Consider the following 20,357-nt stretch of genomic DNA (forward strand, 5'->3'; position numbering starts at 1 on the left):
AGCAACCGCATAGCACAAGGAGATCAGCTCTGTGCTTTGTGACCACCTAGAGGTGTCGGATAGGGAGGGAGGGAGATGCAAGAGGGAAGAGATATGGGAACATATGTATATGTATAACTGATTCACTTTGTTATAAAGCAGAAACTAACACACCATTGTAAAGCAATTATACTCCAATAAAGATGTTAAAAAAAAAAATTTGATCTCATTGGAATAACACTTTCTTGCCAGCGTAGCTGTGTAGGTTTCTTTCCATTTTATTTTATTTTATTATTTATTTATTTTTATTTATTTATTTATTTATGTTTAAGCAACAACTCATTTTTAAAGACTGGGCAGACATGAGCCCCCACTAGGTTTCTAGATTCAGCACACAGGAAAACAATGTTCAGTTTCCTTTTTTGGTATCACATCCTTGATCTCTAAACAATACATGAAGTGGGTCTCTAAACTCTGAGTGGAAGTAAGCTAATCATTGACATTCGAGACACTTTGCTACTTGACACACTTAAACAAAAAATGCCCAGCCGCTCTGCAAACTAAGTTTCTGCTCTGGAGAAGAATTATCCCCTTAAGGGGCCCACACAGCTCTGCTGAGGTTCCTGGTAGACTGTGACCTGTCTGCTTGTTTTTTTTTCCAGCATCCCTTGGAGTACCCTGCTCAGAGACTGGCACAAAGGGAGTGGGTATCGTTGTTGAACAGGAAAAAATAAGGTAATTGCCACCAAAGGAACACTCCCTCAGTCCCAAACCTTTGCTAACAAGTGACAGATTGAATTCTCTTAACTACCATGTGATGATGTATTGATTATAATCCTATTTCACAGGTGAAGAAACTGAGGCTGTGATAATGTGATATAATAAGAAATATATATTTGGTCTTTGTCCTCGGTTCCTGGCACAGAGATCCTACAATCCTTGTAATTTCCTGAGCAATAGGGGTGATAAAGAGCATATTTTGTTATCATATTTGTTGTAGTCCTCAGTTCCTGACACAAGGGCTTCTAAGCTTTTGGGATCTCTGGAGTGATAGGAATGTCATTCTGTATGCTAATGAGATGACTGGTGGCTGGGGTCCTCTAAAGAGCCTCAGGATGGGGGCTGGTCACTGGAAAGACCACAATGAGAGGATCGGAACTTTCATCCCCACCCCCTGACTTCCGGGTGGAGGGGAGGAGCTGGAGACTGAGGTAATCAGCAGTGGCTGTGATTTAATCAATCATGCCTATGTAATGAAACCTCCATAAAAAGCCCTAAACTGCTTGGGGGTGGGGGTTTGGGGTGATTTAAAGAGTTCCTGGTTGGTAAACCGATTGAGGTGCCGGAAGGGTGGTGTGCCCACATACCTTGTCCTGTGCATCTCATCCACTGACTGTTCTAAGTCGTATCCTTTATAAGAAGCTGGTAATAATAAGTAAAGCTTCTTCCTGAGTTCTGTGAGCTGATCTAGCAAATTACCAAACCCGAGGAGAGGATGGTGGGAATCCCCGATTTATAGCCAGTGGGTCAGAAGTATGGGAGGTCCAGAGCTTACACTTGGTGTCTGAAGTTTTGTGGGACTGAACCCTCAGCTTGTGGGATCCGATGCTAACTCTGGGAAGCTAGTGTCATAACTGAGTTAAATTGCAGGACACAGTTGGTGTCCAGAGACTTGGAGAATTGCTTGGTGTTGGAAAGCCCACACTTGGATATCACAACTGTTATGAGTAAAAATGGTTTATAGAGGCTCAGAGAGATTAACTTGCCTAACTCCACACAGCCTGAGAGTGTAAAAGCTGGGATTTGAACCGAATTCCTCAAGATTTTAATTCCGTGATACCATGTTGTCTACTGTTTTATCTGTTTAACTTCTGGAACATTCTTATTAATCCTGGTGCTGATAAAAAATGTATTTCATGAGAAACCCACAGTGGCACTTCAAAATGAACATTTTTGTAATCTTTATGTGAGAAAAACAAAGCATAAATACACCACCGAATGTCACAGTGAGTGGCTGAAGTGCTACATCCGGAAATTAAGTCTCTGGTCCCAGGTTCACTATGGACTAAAAATATTAATTCTGATAAAATAGGTGGTCTCTGACTTTTGCTCATTTTCTTTTACTCTTTCAAAACATAAGCAACTCATTATCTGTGTTTTTGCTTATGAGATAATATGAAACTTCAGGAAACCACATTGTTCACTTCAGTGGAACCAGCTGGGGAAAAGGCATGATAAAAATTAGAAGGATCACTCCCGCTAACAATAATTCCACCACCAGCAGCAAAACCAACAGCATAATCATCACCACTACCCTACCACCAGTAAGACAACCACCACCACCATCACCATCAGCATTAGGTTTTCTTGGGACAAGACAGAAGGGGTCGATTTCTCTTCCTTATGTGGATATCACATTTATGACTTCCCTTTCACTAAAAAGTTATGTCCCATCACTATCCAAGCCTATTCAGACTTCAAACATTGAAACATGGTTTTGACAGGATACAGAGTTTTAGTAAGTAAAAACAAAGAACTAAGCCACATTAATGGCAGAGGTAGTTTACAAACTCTTTTTGATCAGTCAGATTCTTCTCATCATTTATATAGAAGTGGTCAACTTTCAAAAATGTCTTTGAAGTAAGTTTGAATATATGCTTTTTCTGACTTACCCCCCACACCTCCGAAAACATGCGCGCGCGCACACACACACACACACACACTCACTCACACACACACACACACACACTCGCTCACACACACACACACGCTCAGACACACACACACACACACTCACGTGATTCTATAATAACATTTAGCTCTTCCTTATGAATTTATGTTATACAAATACAAATGTCTCTCTCACTACTTGTCTTTCGAGGCCCTAGATTAACACACTGTATGACTGATAAACTGGGGATCAGACTTTGCTCTCTGCACAGCGTAGTTTCTAAACTATAGTGACCTGTGTTATGAGCACAATCCCTATGTTTAAAAACTGTAACAAGTAGATATGACTAAGATTAATTTTCTTAATCAACCAATTAGATTTTGAGCACACAAACAGATATTGTCCTTTTCTAGATATCAGTATAAAATCTATTAAGAATCCATCTGAAACTGTTCTCAAAGTCTATGACATCTCTTATTTTATGATGGTAAACTCTCCCTATTCAAAATGGATTTCAGTTTTGAAAAAGGCCTCATTCAGAGGCAGGCTGTTGAGTAAAGGGATTAATCAAACTGAGTATGAAACTGTTTATTTTTTGGTTAAAAACAAGCTTTTACTAAATGTAATACAGTGATTCTGAGTGGGTAAGTAAAAATTCTGGGGATGGTGTATGTGTTGGTTATTTTGAAAATGCATTCTGAGATGGCAGATTGAAAAAGAAAATCCTTGATTTCATTAAATAAACAGTAAAAAAAATTTCAACTTAAGTTTAAACTTTCTTGGATGGCATGATAATTGTGGTGGGGTTTAGGACAGAGGATAGCTGACGGTCTTTAAATTTTTTTTTCACATGTCAAAAAGATGTATGAAAGGTTAAAAAACATTGTTGTAAGAAGACTTTTTTTCTTGTGTAGCTTCTAACTTGATTTTAAAAGCAATTCACAAAATAAGACTCCAGAAATATTTTGAGAAATGGCCTCTGCAATGAAATAGAGGTATAGTCTTCTTAGGGCGACTGTTTTGAAGGTTAATGCTCATTTTAATATTAAAGTTCTAGTATACTCACTTAAAAAATTAGATTAATACTTGATAGTCATCTTTCTTATCCAGCTGTCTCCCCCAGGAGTTGAAGGGCTTTGCAGATTTTAGACTACAATCTTCCACAATCCTTATGAAAAAATAGCAAGTTATATGATGTATATAGGTTCTCAGGTTCTCTGAAATTTCAGGTGCCAGAGAAATACCAAATTTACCACAGTTTAGTTGTTTTTTATTGTTGGTGTTTTTAGCCAATATATGGTCCCAGGTGCTATGGTTATAAGACTGCGATTCTGTAACTTCTGTTGACATATCTAAGTGAGCTCATGATTTCTTCCGAAGGAAAGTGGATCTCGGAACCCCCTTTGCAGGCTTTTCCTGCTCAGATGGAATCAGCTGGTGTTATCAATCACCATAAAAAACACTGTGATAGAATCTGGATAAAGAAAGGCACATATGCTGGCTCCTACTCTGTAGTTTCTCTACTGTCTAATCTGAGAGGCAGGATGGGCACCCAGGTGTGATGTGTTACCACACACCCCAAACGGAAAGAGCAATATATTTCCTGCTCAGCACAACTCCCCTATTCTGGACGTACAGGTTTCACCAATGTCCAATTTCTTAGACAAGAAAATAGCTGGTCCAGTGGAGGTTCACTAGTGATCAGTGTTTCTGAAATCTAAGACCCTTTGTTTCAGCCCCGTGTGGCAGTCTTGCATCCCCCCAGGCAGCTGTGCATTCATGGGAATCCACTGAAGTCATTTGTCGGGAAAGAATTCCCTGATTGGGCTTGGAACATGATGCAGCTATTTTTAGGGTTTCAGCTGGTGTCCTTACCAGTTCCACATGATCTAGAAGTTGCTCCACTTCCTTCTATTGAGATAATTTGGGAAATGAGTGTTAGATGGAATTTCAATCTCTGTATCTATCATTACTGCTGCTTTAAAATAAACAAGTTCTTAGAATTCTTTCCACCAACCGGAAAAAATGTAGTTGCCGCTTCAGGTTTGAGTGCCTTAGGAAATTATGGGAAAAATCAGCTAAAGCGAGTTGAGAATCTTGGGCCTCTATCACTATGCGAGTAAGTCAAAGAAGGAGCCTCAATTGGGACCAGCTTGCCGGGTAATTTTCACACTGGACTCTGCTGAGCAGCACTGTAAAGGATGACAGGTTGTGAGATGGTAGGGCAGAGTCACATCCTCTACATCCCCTGGGGTGCTTGTTAAGATTTAGACTCTCAGACTCCACCCACATCTTCTGATCAGACTCCTCAGGGGTTAAACCCAATAACCTGCATTTCTTGTGGACTCCCAGGTGGCTCTTAAACACACGCAAAAGCTTCAGAACCACTGCCGACTGTCCATAGATTTAGGAGCTGGAAATTGGGGTTCTGGGCTGCCTCCATCCCCATTCCACGTTCATCTACTTTACATATGGGAAGAAACACTTCCGTGGCCAAAAAATTTAAAAAGTTAGAAATAACTATTCCAGTGTAAACATCTGAAAAAGACCTTCTCATGCTTATTTTCACGGATGATTTCTTTCTAGTTAGAATACAAATGAATGCATAAGAAAGTGATTTTGTCCAGAAAACTTCAGGATATAGAAAGCCACTTACTTCATCTACCGCAAGGACCCAGTTCTGCATCTCCAGCTGCAACTGATCTGTAGGATTCGGGAGACTCCCAGGAGTGTTGGGCCAGGGTGTCTGGGATTAATGGTCGGCCACCATTGCACATCCAGGACCCTACTCCCCCGTCCACTTCTCAGATTTGGCCTTCAGCCCAAGAGCTCCTCATTGCAAAGTTTAAGAATGTGACATATACAAACATGATCACAGAATGCATTCCATATGCTGGCTTTTGGGTCACACAGAATGAAGACATTAAGAACATGTTAATATGGTTGCTTGTAAGACAATTTTGTGGTTTTTGCTGTCCTAAATACCGGAAGTAAGTCTTTCTTATTGTGTCAAATTTAGCAAGAAGTCTAGAAGGTGAAAGGAAGTAGTGGAACTAAAACTTCCAAATTTTAACTCATATAATATACCATTGAGTTTCACATGTTATGAAAACTTATTACTATGATTCAGATAAGTTTGGTAGGGTAAAAACTTCAAATCCATAAAAATACAGTACATAGTAACTCACAAATGTTAATTAATTTATTAAGCATCTGTTATACAAAGCTCCATTCTATATATTTTGTGAGAACTACAAAGGGGATAATACATTGATTCAGGCCTTCAAGGAATGTACGATTGAACAGAGTGTAAAGGAGAGGAGTAATGCTCATATAAGACTCTGTAGCAAATGCAAGGATTAGAGCTCTGTCGTTATATATGAGAGAAGGGAAGGTCTGAGTGCTCCTTTTTTTTTTTTTTAATAAATTTATTTATTTATTTATTTTTGGCTGTGTTGGGTTTTCGTTTCTGTGCGTGGGCTTTCTCCAGTTGTGGCGAGCTGGGGCCACTCCTCATCGCGGTGCGCAGGCCTGTCACTGTCGCGGCCTCTCCCATTGCGGAACACAGGCTCCAGACGCGCAGGCTCAGTAACTGTGGCTCGTGGGCCCAGTTGCTCCGCGGCACGTGGGATCCTCCCAGACCAGGGCTCGAACCCATGTCCCCTGCATTGGCAGGCAGACTCTCAACCACTGCGCCACCAGGGAAGCCCCTGAGTGCTTCTTTTAAGCTGTTTTACTTTCACAAAGGTATACTTTTTAAAGATGGTATCTTTTGCCATGGATTCTTTGCTGTATTTGTGTGTGTGTGTGTGTGTCTGCCTTCCTCTGAGTATTTATTTCTGTATGTTTTGGCTCTGGCTTTTATTTTATAGGTTATTAAAAGAGTACATATGCACTAGAATATTAAAAAGTTAACCTAGAGGCAATTACTATTGTCAGTTTCCTATATATCTTTTAGAGATATCCTATGAAAATATAAGCATAATGTATGTACATATTCTTTTCTAATCCCTCCTTTTTAAAAAGCAATAAATATTAGCACATGATATGCATCATTTTTGCTTTTACCTTGGAGATTATTTCCAAGAAATACATATATAGTTATTGCACTTTAAAAATGGCTGCAGAGTATTGTATTATCTTAATTGTGTTCATAGTATTCTATTATCCATAATTATTTTAACTAATTCTCTACTAATATTCATTTATAAAGTTTCCAGTTTGTTGCTGTTTCAAAAATTTCTAGAAGTAGGATTGTGGAATATATGCATTGTATTCCTTTAATGGTTACCTTGGAAATTTTTAATATGAATGTAAAGTCTAAAGTTAATGAATACCTTTACCACCCACCCAAACAATCCAATGTATAAACACTTTAACTCCAATCACCTCCTCCTTACTTCTATACCATTGCTGTATTTTAGTTTTATCTTTTTTGTTTAACTCTGAAAATATATTATTATTGTTGTTTTCCGCATTAAAAGTTTGTTTATGTATACCCACAATTTTACGTATTTCTTTACTCACCATTCTTTCTTTCATCCCAGACCTTTTGTCTAGGATTAGTTTCTTTCTATGTGAAATGCTTATTTGGAAGTTCTTAAAGCCAGGGTCTGTTAGTTGGAACCTCTGTTAGTTTTTATTTACCATAAAATATCTTTATTTCATCCTCATATTTGAATGATAGATTTGTGGGTATAAAATTTTAGTTTTTGAGTTATCTTTTTCTCAGCATATTGAAAATATTATTCCACTATCTTCTGATTTTCATTATTGCTGCTAAGAAGTCAGCTGCCAGTATAATTGTTACTCCTTTGCAGATGATTCTTCTTTTCTGGCTGCTTTTAAGATCCTCTTATTATGTTTTTTCTGCAGTTTGATTATGATGTGTATAGTTGTGGATCTTAAAAAACTTAATCTTCTTTGAAAGATTGATCTTTCAAATATGAGAATTTGAATCTTTTGACAGTAACAGAAACTTCTTAGCCATTTTCATTTTGAATATTGCCTCTTCTCCATTCTCTTTATTACATCCCTCTGAAAATCTGATTGTGATTTTGGGATTCTGAAACTTACTCTATGCTACAAGATTCTTAATATCTTTCTAATTTTCAGCACTTCATTTTCTCTCTCTGCTGCGTTAGTGTAATTTCTGCTGAACCATTTTCCATTTCAGTGAATCAGTCTTAAACTGTGCCTGTTGTGTAGCCTGAAAATTGAGCTTTGACTTTCAATCACTATATTTTTGTTTTTAGACATTCTTTTGGATTCTTTTTGAATTTTCTTGATTGATTTTATAATCTCTCATTCGTGACTCCTGTTTATGTGTTTGTTGTAGTGCTGACTATGGACTCATGTTCCTTGGAACTTTATCTGTAGCAGTCTTTGAAGCCTTAGTTGAAAGTAATTTCCTTCAAAGATAATATGCATTTACTTCTACCTTGCACAGCAGGGCACTACCCACCAGGGGCTATTTTAAAATCAGTTCTAGATTTGAAGTAGTGTGAACTTGGACTGAAAATTCCCATGAAAACTAGATTATGGTTATGAATTCTCAGGAGAGAGATTTTTCCCTTCAACCCAGCTCCAAGGTTGAGAGACACAAGCACTTTTTAATGGTCCCTTCTGTGGGTTCTTAGGTTTGTCTGCTGTTCCTAGATTACTCATGGGTTTTCCTTTCAGACTCCCCCCTTTGGTTGCGCATGAGGATTTGTCTTATGCCTCACAGTTTGCACAGTTGTCAAAAACAGGAGCTCAAAATAATCATGATTTAAAAGATTTCCCCAGAGCAAAAGCCAGATTCAGTGCTTAGTTACCTATATATATTTCTCCTTTTAATTAACTTTTACCCTCCATTGATTTTCTTTTCTCCCTTGTTCATGAGTGCATTTTAAAGAGGTTTATTTTTTTAAATAAAAGCAGCATCTATCTTTGTTGTTTTCAGTGGAAGAGCAGATCAGGTTATCTCTCTAAAAGTATGTCAAGAAACAGCAGCCCATAAAATTCTCAAGAGCTGAGCTTCAGTTACTTCCCACAGACACTTCAATTCTTGTCTCTCTGAGGCATACACTAAGATCACGATAATGGGGGCAGTTACAGTGCAGTGCAGTGGGGATGCTGGTGCCTTTCTGATGGAAAAGTGAGGGCTTTCACCTCTGCTGTAGCAGCAGGACTGCACTGGCCCTACATTCCTCTGCTCGCGCAGGTCAGGGGGATGTTGTGTGAGTTCCTCTTACCTCCAAACATTTCTGGCACCACCAAAGTTTCTCACCTGATACTAATTGTATGACCAACTTAGAAGAAAGTATTAACCTCAAATTGAATGACTATATCTACCTGTGTTTATAACGCTGGGGTTACAGGAATAATCTGGTGAGTTTTCCGAGAGTGGATTGGTCTGCTCCGGTTGCCATAACAAAATGCCACAGACCGGGTGGCTTGAACAACAAAAATTTATTTTCTTGTGGTTCTGGAGGCTGGAAGTCCCAGATCAAGGTCTGGCAGGGCTGGTTCCTGGTGAGAACTCTCTTCCCGGCTTGCAGATGGATGTCATCTTGCTGTGTGCTCACATGGTCTTTCTGAGGTGCAGGCTTGGGGGAAGAGAGAGATGGAGAGGGGGAGACTGAGGGAGAGAGAGAGAGAGGGCTCTCTTCTGTCTCTTCTTATAAGGGCACCAAACCTATCTAATCCAATTGGATTAGGGATCCACAGTTATGACCTCATTTAACCTTAATTACTTCCTTAGAGACCCAACTCCAAATACAGCCACTCTGGGGGGTTAGGGCTTCAGCATATGAATTTTGGGGGGGGGACACAAACATTCAGTTTGTGAATGACCTCACCTATATGAATGTCGGGTGTTAGGGGACTATTACAGGTTACAATCTGAGGCAGTGACAGCCAGTTTTAGCCCTTGGAGGACTTTGCTCTGATGTTTACCTGCTTGGTGATACACTAGGCCTGTGTTTCAAAGCAGGGTGTTTAAATCTCAAAGGGGTGGACAGTGCATTAGGAGAAAGGATAAAATATTAGAGCCCTATTTATAATTATTTCATCTTATCATTTTACAATTTATTTTTGTGTTTGTTATATATATGGAAAGTATTTTACTATACTTATACATGTATGTAGTTTATATAATCATAAATGTACTCATAACAAGGAACATGTCTAGAATAATTACTGAGGGGTAGGGAATCACAAAGGCTCAGGGATCACTTGCAAGGAAAGAAGATGGCCCTTTTCAAGGTATAGGAATCCATGAACACAGTTAAGATATAAAACTCGATAATAAGAATAGATCACAAGAAAAAATCATCGGAGAAGTAGAGACTGTTGATAGAAGGAATGAGAAGGATAAACCATGCCACCCCAACCCAGGAGGAAAGGAAAAGAAAAATGAGAATGAAGAAAGTATTGTTATTATTTCCCAGTAGCTTTTAGCTGTCTCTGCTGTGTTTGCCCTACTGATTCTTTCATTGTTGTTGTTAAAGATTTTTCTCTTTTTTAAAAAATTAATTAATTAATTTTTGGCTGCGTTGGGTCTTTGCTGCACGTGGGCTTTCTCTAGTTGCGGTGAGTGGGGGCTGCTCTTCGTTGTGGTGTGTGGGCTTCTCATTGCAGTGGCTTCTCTTGTTGCGGAGCACGGGCTCTAGGCGCGTGGGCTTCAGTAGTTGTGGCACATGGGCTCAGTAGTTGTGGCTCACGGGCTCTAGAGCACAGGCTCAGTAGTTGTGACGCACGGGCTTAGTTGCTCCGCGGCATGTGGGATCTTCCTGGACCAGGGCTCTAACCCGTGTCCCCTGCATTGGCAGGCAGATTCTTAACCACTGCGCCACCAGGGAAGTCCTGCCCTACTGATTCTTAATAATCCCATTGGTGGCGTGACTCCAGCTAACCACAAGTGATAATCATGTAAGTGTTTGCCCTCACAGAGTACCATGATTTCTTGCAGAGGGCTCTGAGTTGCTCACAGAGTTTATCCTGAACCATCTCTGTGTTTCCTTCATAGAAAGAATAACGTTTGGCCTTGACCCAAACATCCTCTCTGCTGACTGATTCGAGAATTGAAAAGCAGAGTTAACTGCACTTCACCAGTACTCTTGAGGTGCAGGAAAACGCATTAAATTGTTTTCTTCGAGAAGGTATTTTAAAACTTGATGTGTTGGATTCCCTTCTGAAAAGGGAAAAACCAGTCAGGGGATTGGCTACCCTGCAGTAATGGGTGAGAAGGAGTCCTCTATGGGGTTATAAAGAGGCCCAGAGCTTTGGTCCTTTCCTACCTGGCCCCCACAAGGACGTAGAGTTTTATGTGCAGCCCCCAAATTGCCTGAAAATCAGAGCGGCCGCTTCTACTCAGATCCCAGTCAGTGCTTGTCTCTCGGAGGCAAAAACACAGGCATCCATGCACAAAGAACAAATGTCCTTGTTGGCACCAGGCATTTGCAGAGAATCTGGGCTGGATAAAGGGGAGGGGAAGATTTTCCGTGTCTCATGATACACAGAGAGTCAGTGTGCATGCCTGGGACCAGCGTGGAGGCAGGGCGGGTCTAACTCAATGAGTTTATTCTCTGCTAGGTGTTGAAGGTACAGAAACACATAATGCAGTTTCCCTTCCAGGAAGAGTTCACACGTAGTACAGGGCTCAGTAATTTGCCTAAAATTTTATGCCAAATTATGTGTGCATTTGGATACAAGCATTTGTTTTTTCTGGGGATGTACTTCATAGATTGCAAAAAGGTCTGTGACCCCCCAAAATGTTAAGAATGGTTGTTCTACACAAATGCTTTTTCTTGGGCATCTTTTCATTCAAAAGGGATGTTAGTTCTTAGAATTAGATAGAAGCATCCAGGGCACACAGAGGGAGATATATAGAGTTGGCAACACCTTTTCAGAGGTCAGGTCCTCTAACTCTTACCCTGCTGCTGAGGGGCCTGATAAAACGCTTCCAGGCAGATTGAGCTGGTGGCGTTGGTGGTGGCGATGGTGGTGGGAGATTCTGTTTTTTAAGGACTTCTAGGCTTTTATCTTTTTTTTGACATTCACATGGATGATGGATAGATTTCTCTTCAAGATCAAAATTTGTTAAATCCCAGCATAAGCACTTTGAGTAGAAGGAGAAGTTTCCATCATAATATTTTTAAACTTTTCTTTTCCTATACAGCTTCAAGGAAGACAGATCAATAACAAAAATAACGTGTGTGGCAGGGTGTTTGTTGATTAGTGAGAAGCTGTCATTTTAGTGGTTAAGGGCACAGACCCTGGAGCCAGGCTGCCTGGGTTCAAGTCCCAGCTCCTCCAATTTGTCACTACTTAATCTCAGTTTCCTCATCTGCAAACTGGGAATAATAACAGTATCTGCCTCATTGGGTGGCAATGATTTGATGAGCTAATGTATGTGAAGACCTTAGAACAGTGCCTGATTGATTATAAATGCTACCTTAGTGTTTGCTCACATTCTTAATAATACCTCTGCCTCCAATCCCTCTAGACCCTACCCCTGCTCTCCATTCAGTAACTAGATGGTGGTAGGTGATCACTGTCTTAGGAAAGCAATGTGAAAAGAAAGATCAGAGGAAGAAGTCTCCTCATGGCCTTTGAGTTTCAGAACAATAGGCTTTGAGGAAATGGAAACAGGACAGAGGTAACAGACTATCAATCTCAGATGAGTCGTCGGAAGGGCCCTCGCTTCACCCTCACGTACACACTGGCTAGAAAAGGATGCCACAGACTGGAAGGAGAGTGAATTGGATCGGGGAGTTATGAGAGCTTAGATGCTGGGAGGTCCCCAAGAAAGGAGGCCATGAGCCCTGGTTCCACGTCAAGTGTGAGGGATGCTGGAACCTAAAACCAACCCAACAAAAAGAGAACAGAGTGAGCCCACGTCCTATTTCTTTAATGTTCTGGGGAAGTGACGATGACTCTATACTGTGACTTGGCAGATGTGGCCTTACAGAGTTCTCCTGGCCCCGTCATGACCCCAATATGATTTCTTGGTCCCCAAGCGTGGCAGAGAGTACGGGAATGAGGCAGCCTCAGCGACCCCCAGGGCGGACAGGGTGTGACATGAGGTGGTGCTTCCCAGCAGGAACCAGGATGAATAGACGACACTGAGGATGAAGACCAGGTCCGCCCTCACCCCGACACCACATTAACCCCCTGGTGCTCAGATGCCACCCTCGGGAAAATGGAGGGGAGACTCACCCCACCATCTCAGGAAAAAAATGGAACTTGACATAAAAATTAAATCGAGTTGTGAAAAATTCAAGATTCCTTTTTAGCACATTCGAATTTGCAGACAGAGACTCATACCTGCTCTACCTGTTCCTTTGTGACTCAGTCATTGTCCTCATTCGGGGAGAGTGAACTAAGTTTTGGCTTGAAAGATTTAGTTCAATATCCGAGTCAGCAGGGTGCATCTCCTCTGCCCGTCAAGGCTGCACAACACTGAGAAGAGACAGGGAACTGGGGAGCAGTGGACCCCTGAGATCACAGTCACAACATGTCAGGCTGGGGGAGGGGGTGACAGATGAGCAGGTGCTGGGCGCTCTCCACTGGGAGGGACGGGGAAGGGGAGCGTTGCTCCGGGGGCTGGACCTCTATCCAAGGCAGGGACTGTGGGAACATCCATACCCGTAAGATGGGAGTACTGTAATCCTAGCTTCCTGTTCTGTTCCAGCCAGGATTCTCTACACAAGCATTAATGGATGTCTGCTCTGTTCCAGGCATTGTGTTGGATGCAGGGAACATTCCTGGGTGAATGAGAGGGGGTATCTGCCCCCAGAGTGTCCATTTGTAATAGGGGCGGGGCAGGCACATGGCTGTTAGCGAGCCACCGGTAGTGGTCCCGCTCAGCCATTGGTCGGCCTCGCAGGGGGCCCCTCCCCCAAGCAACTGACCGTTAGTGAGAGACCCTTAGGGACCAACTGCTAGGGAGTGACCGTTAGCAGTCCTGCTCGGCCATTGGTCGGCCTCGCAGTGGGCCCCTCCCCCAAGCAACTGACCGTTAGTGAGAGACCCTTAGGGACCGTTAGGGAGTGACCGTTAACAGTCCTGCTCGGCCATTGGTCGGCCTCGCAGGGGGCTCCTCCCCCAAGCAACTGACCGTTAGTGAGAGACTCTTAGGGACCAACAGGGAGTGACCGTTAACAGTCCTGCTCGGCCGTTGGTCGGCCTCGCAGGGGGCCCCTCCCCCAAGCAACTGACCGTTAGTGAGAGACCCTTAGGGACCGTTAGGGAGTGACCGTTAACAGTCCTGCTCGGCCATTGGTCGGCCTCGCAGGGGGCTCCTCCCCCAAGCAACTGACCGTTAGTGAGAGACTCTTAGGGACCAACAGGGAGTGACCGTTAACAGTCCTGCTCGGCCGTTGGTCGGCCTCGCAGGGGGCCCCTCCCCCAAGCAACTGACCGTTAGTGAGAGACCCTTAGGGACCAACCGTTAGGGAGTGACCGTTAGCAGTCCTGCTCGGCCATTGGTCGGCCTCGCAGGGGGCCCCTCCCCCAAGCAACTGACCGTTAGTGAGAGACCCTTAGGGACCAACCGTTAGGGAGTGACCGTTAACAGTCCTGCTCCGCCGCTGGTCGGCCTCGCAGGGGGCCCCTCCCCCCAAGCGAGCGACCCTTAGCGAGCAAGTGTCAAGGAGCCACCGTTAGCGGTCCCACTCACCGTTAGTGAGCTACCATTAGGGAAGGACCCGTAGCGAGTAACCGTTAGTTAGTGAGCGAGCCTTAGCAGTCCTGCTCAGCCATTGGTTGGCATCGCAGTGAGCTCCTCCCCCTCCCCTTTCTCTGTGTAAAAGAAACCCGAATTTGGACTGAGGGAAGATGGTTTTTTGAGACACTAGTCTGCTATTTTCTCAGTCTGCTAGCTTTCCCGTTAAAGTCATTACTCCTTTGCCTCAACAACTTGTCTCCCGACTTACTGGCCTGTCGTGCAGCAAGCAGAGCGCGCTTGGGCCGGGTAACACATTCCGGGCTCACAAAGACCTTTCCACGTTAAGTCGACAGTAGGTAAGGTGGGAGCACAAGCTGGGGAGGGGGAGTTCGTCCAATCTGAGAGCTCCAGAGCAATTCCTAGCGAACAGGGCTCCTACGCTGGGTCTTGGGAGGATAAATGGGTGTTCATGTAGGAGACGGAGATGCAGGGGACACAGCCGCATCGCAGGTGCGCAGGGAAGGAGCAGCAGAGAGCACGGAGCACAGAGCATTCGGCATCTCTGCACTGTCGGGTCGAGTCACCGAGTGGAGACGCGAAGTCGGAGATGGAAGTTTGGGCCGAGTCACAGAGGGCCTTGGAGGTTATTATCAGGAGTTTAGCCTCAGTTCTGGAGCCAATGGGTAGCTGCTGACAGGTTTCTGGGCAGACGGCGCTATAGCCAGGTTTATATTTCACAAAGACGTGTCTGGGGCAAATGGGAGAGAACTCGAGGGGTGGCCAGAATGTTAGTTAAGATTGTCTGCAGGCCCTCATTCACCAACCAGCTCCAGCAGGTCCCCAGATTGGACCACTGGCTCCACAGACCCATCACCAAGTCTCGCAAGTCTTGCTTGTGAAGGAAGGTCCAAAGGAGGTTTCCGACTAAATGGGAACAGTGCAGGAGCAGACACCTGAGAGCTGAGGGCTGGTACTTAGGCTGGTTTCTGATGAGTTAGAAGAGCAGCAGACAACTCTCCTTGGCGTCCAGACTCCTGCCTGTTCCCCCTCCGGCAACCTCAAGATCCAGAGCCCCCACTCCCCTGACCTTGCTGCCGGGTGGGAGCTTCCAGTACCACACCCTCTAGCCATCCTTGTCTAGCTGCACCCAACCCAGGGTGGAGGTGCTATTCTTGGAATGAGGAAGCAGGCCATCTCGCCAGTGACTGCACTAGTCCCTCAGCTCAACGGGGTCGGCAAGTGTCCCCGCACCTTCCAGAACTCCCAGTTTCAGCCCAGAGCAGGGTATGACGCTTCCGTCAGCCTTAGGACAATTGCAGATTCATACTTTATCACAACTGCATTTTCATAATTACCAGTGTGTCCGGGGCTTCCAGGGATTGCAGTAACTCCATCCCGCCTCTTGCTAAGTCATTTGGCTGCATTTCGGAAATACTGTCTCAGTTCCGACTGGCTTCAGTCTGCCTCTTCCAATTCGTTATTCATGCCTGTGGCTCAGATTTTCACATCCTCACAGCCATCGGTGGCCCAGCGATCTTGGTTGGGAAAGGGAGACGTGGGAAGGGAGGGTGAGAGCATACAAAGTAGGGTGAATGGGAAATGAGAAAAATAAAATAAAATCATGCGGAGGGTTGGCGGGGGCGGCCCAAGGTGGGGTGGGGAGCAGATCTGTGGATGACTGGGCGAGGGGATGGATGGGTTAAACAGGAGTAAGAGGGGAAAAGCTCGGAGAGACAAGAGAACAGGGCAGAGGGAAGTGTGGCACTGTCCTGGAAAAGGAAACTATGTGACTTGACTGCAAGATCAAAAGCATTCGGGGAGGGGGCGGGTTCGATCCCTGGTCAGGGAGCTCAGATCCCACATGCCCCATGGCCAAAGAACCAGAACATAAAACAGAAGCAATATTGTAACAAATTCAATAAAGACTTCAAAATTGGTCCAAGTCAAAAAAAAAAACCAAAAAAAACAAAAAAATGCAGCTCTTGCTATTGATTAAATTCGTTTATCTTTGCAGCACAGCGTGGGGCTGCAAAAGAGACATCGTAACTGGGTGTGAACAGGGAAATGAGCTCACTGTGCAGAGTTCCCAGCAGCTTTGATGCTGTCCCACAGGTTTCTTAGGAACCACTACGATTCCCTTTAAACAATCCTTCCCTCCCCCCACCCCCCCAAATCCTCACTCTTTAGTTTGGATAGTCCAGTTAATGATGTTGACTGTTTCCGCAGATCCTGTTGGAGCTTCGGCCCTGATGACTTATGCATCTGGAACGTTCCATGGGATGGAGAACGACCGGGCAGGGTGGACTGCTGAGGACACAGAGCTGACCCAACAGACACCTGATCTGACGGGAGCAAGTCCTACAGAACCCGCGCTGGAGAGATTTTGGCGATCACCCAGCCGCAGTTCACCACCCTGGCTGCACCTAGATGCACCTGGGAGCTTAAAAAAATATTCGTTTCTGGATTCCATCCCTGGGGGTTTAATTCAAGTGGTCTGGGGTAAGGCCCTTGCATCATTATTAAAAACAAGAAAATCAAGCGAGGCTACTGTGCAGCCAAGAATGGAGACCCCCGACATAGTTCAGACTTTTCATTTTACAGATAAGAAAACCAAGGCTCCCAAAGGCAACGTCAGGTGCCCTGATTTTCACAGATAAGGAGTCAAGGCTCTCCTGGCCCCTCAGGTGAATGCTGGCTCTGCCAGGCTAGGAGCATCTCAGCACGAGTGCCTTCCCAGCATTACTCCTGAGCCTTACTCCCTAACATGTCCATCTGGGGCTCAGCACCCTCCGGAGAGGTTCATTCCAGCCTGCTGAATATTTTGTAAGCACCCAAAGACAGGTTAGACACATAAATAACTCCTTTTGCGAGGGAACACACACACACACACATCCGTGCCCCCCATCCCAGTGCATATGCACACACACGTACAAGCACACAGACTCAGCCTTCCCTCATTTGTGTTTGAAAGCAGGTGGCTTTGTTTCTGAAATGTAGTCACTGCTAACAATAAAAAACGTGAAGGGAAAAAAGTGAACAAAGGGAGCAGCTCTGCTGATGTTCCATTCCAGAAGCATTCTGTTTGATCCTGGCTGGAGCAGGGCATTTCTTAGATGGCTTTGGACTTCATATACATTTGACTGAACAAGGGGTGCTGGAGATGGTAAAAGTGAACACTGAGCCTGGTGAAATGAGGCAAAAGGATGCATGCATCTCTTTACAGGAAAAATCCAGTTTATTAACAGTTTGTGGAATTTCAAATGTAGAACACACTGTATAGTTTTCTCTTTTTAACATCAACTCCAAATGTTTTTTTCCTTTTTCTTTCTTTTTTAAATAAATAGAATAGTTTTGCTGCCTAATAATACTCAGGACAAATATTCTCTGGTAAATTACAAATAAGAGAAATCAATTTGATTTCATACAAGGCTGCATTTCATTTTGGAAGATCTTTTGGTCACATTTAAGTGCAAGAGAAAAAGATAACAGATGAAATAGCTTCATATGGAAATAGAACATTCTTGAACATTTGTTTTAATTCATTCCCATGTCCAGCTGAGCATGACGCAGAATAATGGTTTTCACAATGACTCAGGGCATCTCCCTCCCCCTGCCTCCAAGAATGTTTCCAGTTACATTAAAAACCTTAGATGAGGGAGGATGAAAATAGCATCTTATTACACACCTGTCGGTGGCAACATTCATTCCTAGGAGAAATATCTCCCCCAAATGTTGCAGCAGGAGGCTTAATTTATACACACCACAAAATTCATATTCATGTGTGCTCCATTTAGGCTTCATTATGTTTACAGATCTTCTGATGAATGAGAGATCAATAAACTGAGGAACTGTAGACGTAGAAACAAAAAAAATAGAGTTCACCATCCATGACAGTAAGTGCCAGCCTGTAGATGCAGTTGTTATGGGGTCTAAAACAATGTCAAATTCACTTGCGCAGTTACTTCAGGGTATATTTTCCAACTATTTATCTTAAAAAGGGACACTGGAAAGTTAAACTACAGGTACATTATAGAGATTCTTATGGCTTCAATTTCAATACCCCCTCTGGAAATTTTCCAGGTAGAACTCCTTCTGAAGTTCTATGAGAAAGAAGAGCTAAATGTCACCCATGACTGCAGACGTCCCTGGGGCCTCAAAGTCAGTGCAAGAGATGAAACAGCACCTGCAGGCTGAACAGGTAACGTTATGCAAAGGCGTGCCATCCTGTCTCATCATTATGCTTTTTATCATTACAACCACTATTATTTAGAAGTTTGAGACTTTTTTAAAAAAAAGATATTCTATGCTTGCAGAGGCTAAGTACTCTCGGCATACATTTTTGAGCTTTGATGACCCATTCTTTGTGTTTTTAGTGTATTCTTTTTTTATTTTTTATTTATTTATAGTTTGGCTGCATTGGGTCTTCGTTGCTGTGCGTGGACTTTCTCTAGTTGCGGCGAGCGGGGTCTGCTTTTCATTGCGGTGCGTGGGCTTCTCACTGCAGTGGCTTCTCTTGTTGCGGAGCATGGGCTCTAGGTGCATGGGCTTCAGTAGTTGTGGCACGCAGGCTTTAGAGTGCAGGCTCAGTAGTTGTGGCACACGGGTTTAGTTGCTCCGCAGCATATGGAATCTTCCCAGACCAGGGCTCGAACCCACATCCCCTGCATTAGCAGGCGGATTCTTAACCACTGCGCCACCAGGGAAGCCCTAGTGTATTCTTAAAACTGTTTTCTGAGGAATGTCTTGATTTTCTTCTGTACTTTTTTTTTTTTGGAGGGTAGGGCATCTATTCAGATACAATTCCTGATGGGCTTCTTAGCTTTCATAAGGTGATGCAAAGACCCGTGAACGTGAATTAGCACTGTTGAGTTTCTGCATTTCCATTTCTCGCCCCAAAGTCTAACCCTGCATGTTTTCCCACCTGCTGTGGTTCATTGGACCCCTCCTACTTGAAACACTCAAGGTCAGGGGGGGCTGATGGATGATCCAAACCCTGCTTGTTACTCTACTTCATGGTTCTAGACCCAGTGGTTGCTCCAGCAGGTGGGTATGTGACCCAAGCTGGCCCAATTTAGAGCTTGTCTATGGATCTTCTACATTTGATGTGGAGAGTATGTTTTCTCTTTCTTGCCTCACGGGCTCTGAAGTGCCTAGAATTGTGCCTGTTATAGATTAAGTGTCTCTTCTCATTATTGTTAACGGGATGTGCCTTCAGGGCTGCTAGTGGCCATGGCCCCTTCCACATGAAGGAGCCTGGAAGAGTGAGGGCAAACAAAAACAAAAGCTGAGATGAGAGGTGGAGAGAGAAATCTGGTACCGTTCCCATTAATCCATCCTTTTTTATGGTTTGGTTCCATGAGCTAATACATTTCTTTTTCTCGTTTAATTTGAGTTTTGATTCTGTCATTTGTAATAAAAAGTTCTGATGATGAACATAACATGATGTTATTTAGCAAATGCTTGGAAGTGTGGACTAGAAAAAAGTAAAGATTGATGCAGGAGTTTCTAGTAGGATAGACTCAGAGACTAAGACAGAAAACGCAGGGAGACAGGTTTGAGGGATGATTATGAACTTAACTTTGGACGTATTGAGTTTGAGGATCTTTGGATTTTGCCATGTGGAACTGCCCGTTAGGTTTTTGGAAGTAAGGATAGAAAACTCAGGAGAGAGTTCAGAGGTGGGGATATAGATGTGTGGTCAACAGAATGGAGCTATAGCTGAAACCCATGACACTGGATGGGGTCCAGAGTGAGACTGGAAGGGGCACAGGAGGAAGAACGTCTCTATAACATGAGAGACGTCAAAGAGGATAATCCCAACAACACCCTCAAATGATGCCAAGAGGCTTGGGTGGGTGAGAACTCAGAAGAGGCATCACATTTTAACAGATAGTTTATTGGTACCACTTGAAAGAAAATTTCAGTTTAGCAGGAGCAAAACACAGACAGTACAGGGTTGAGAAATGGGTGGGAGAAATGGATGGGGGGTGTGGTCAAAAGAGGGAAAGGTGTGGGAATTCCACAGTTTCAGTGGAGTCAGATCACCCCTTTTTT

The 20,357-nt window shown here is 43.7% G+C and overlaps 1 long non-coding RNA gene across 1 annotated transcript; it reads left to right on the forward strand.

The window, feature by feature from the left end:
* Nucleotides 1-639: 639 nt before the first annotated feature.
* On the forward strand, nt 640-18,495 carry LOC118888084. Its single transcript, XR_005018232.1, has 3 exons — nt 640-714; nt 16,530-16,802; nt 18,384-18,495. It is a non-coding gene; the product is annotated as an uncharacterized LOC118888084 (long non-coding RNA).
* Nucleotides 18,496-20,357: the final 1,862 nt, after the last annotated feature.

This window comes from Balaenoptera musculus, chromosome 21, assembly GCF_009873245.2.
Source record: "Balaenoptera musculus isolate JJ_BM4_2016_0621 chromosome 21, mBalMus1.pri.v3, whole genome shotgun sequence".
Lineage (NCBI taxonomy): Eukaryota > Metazoa > Chordata > Mammalia > Artiodactyla > Balaenopteridae > Balaenoptera > Balaenoptera musculus.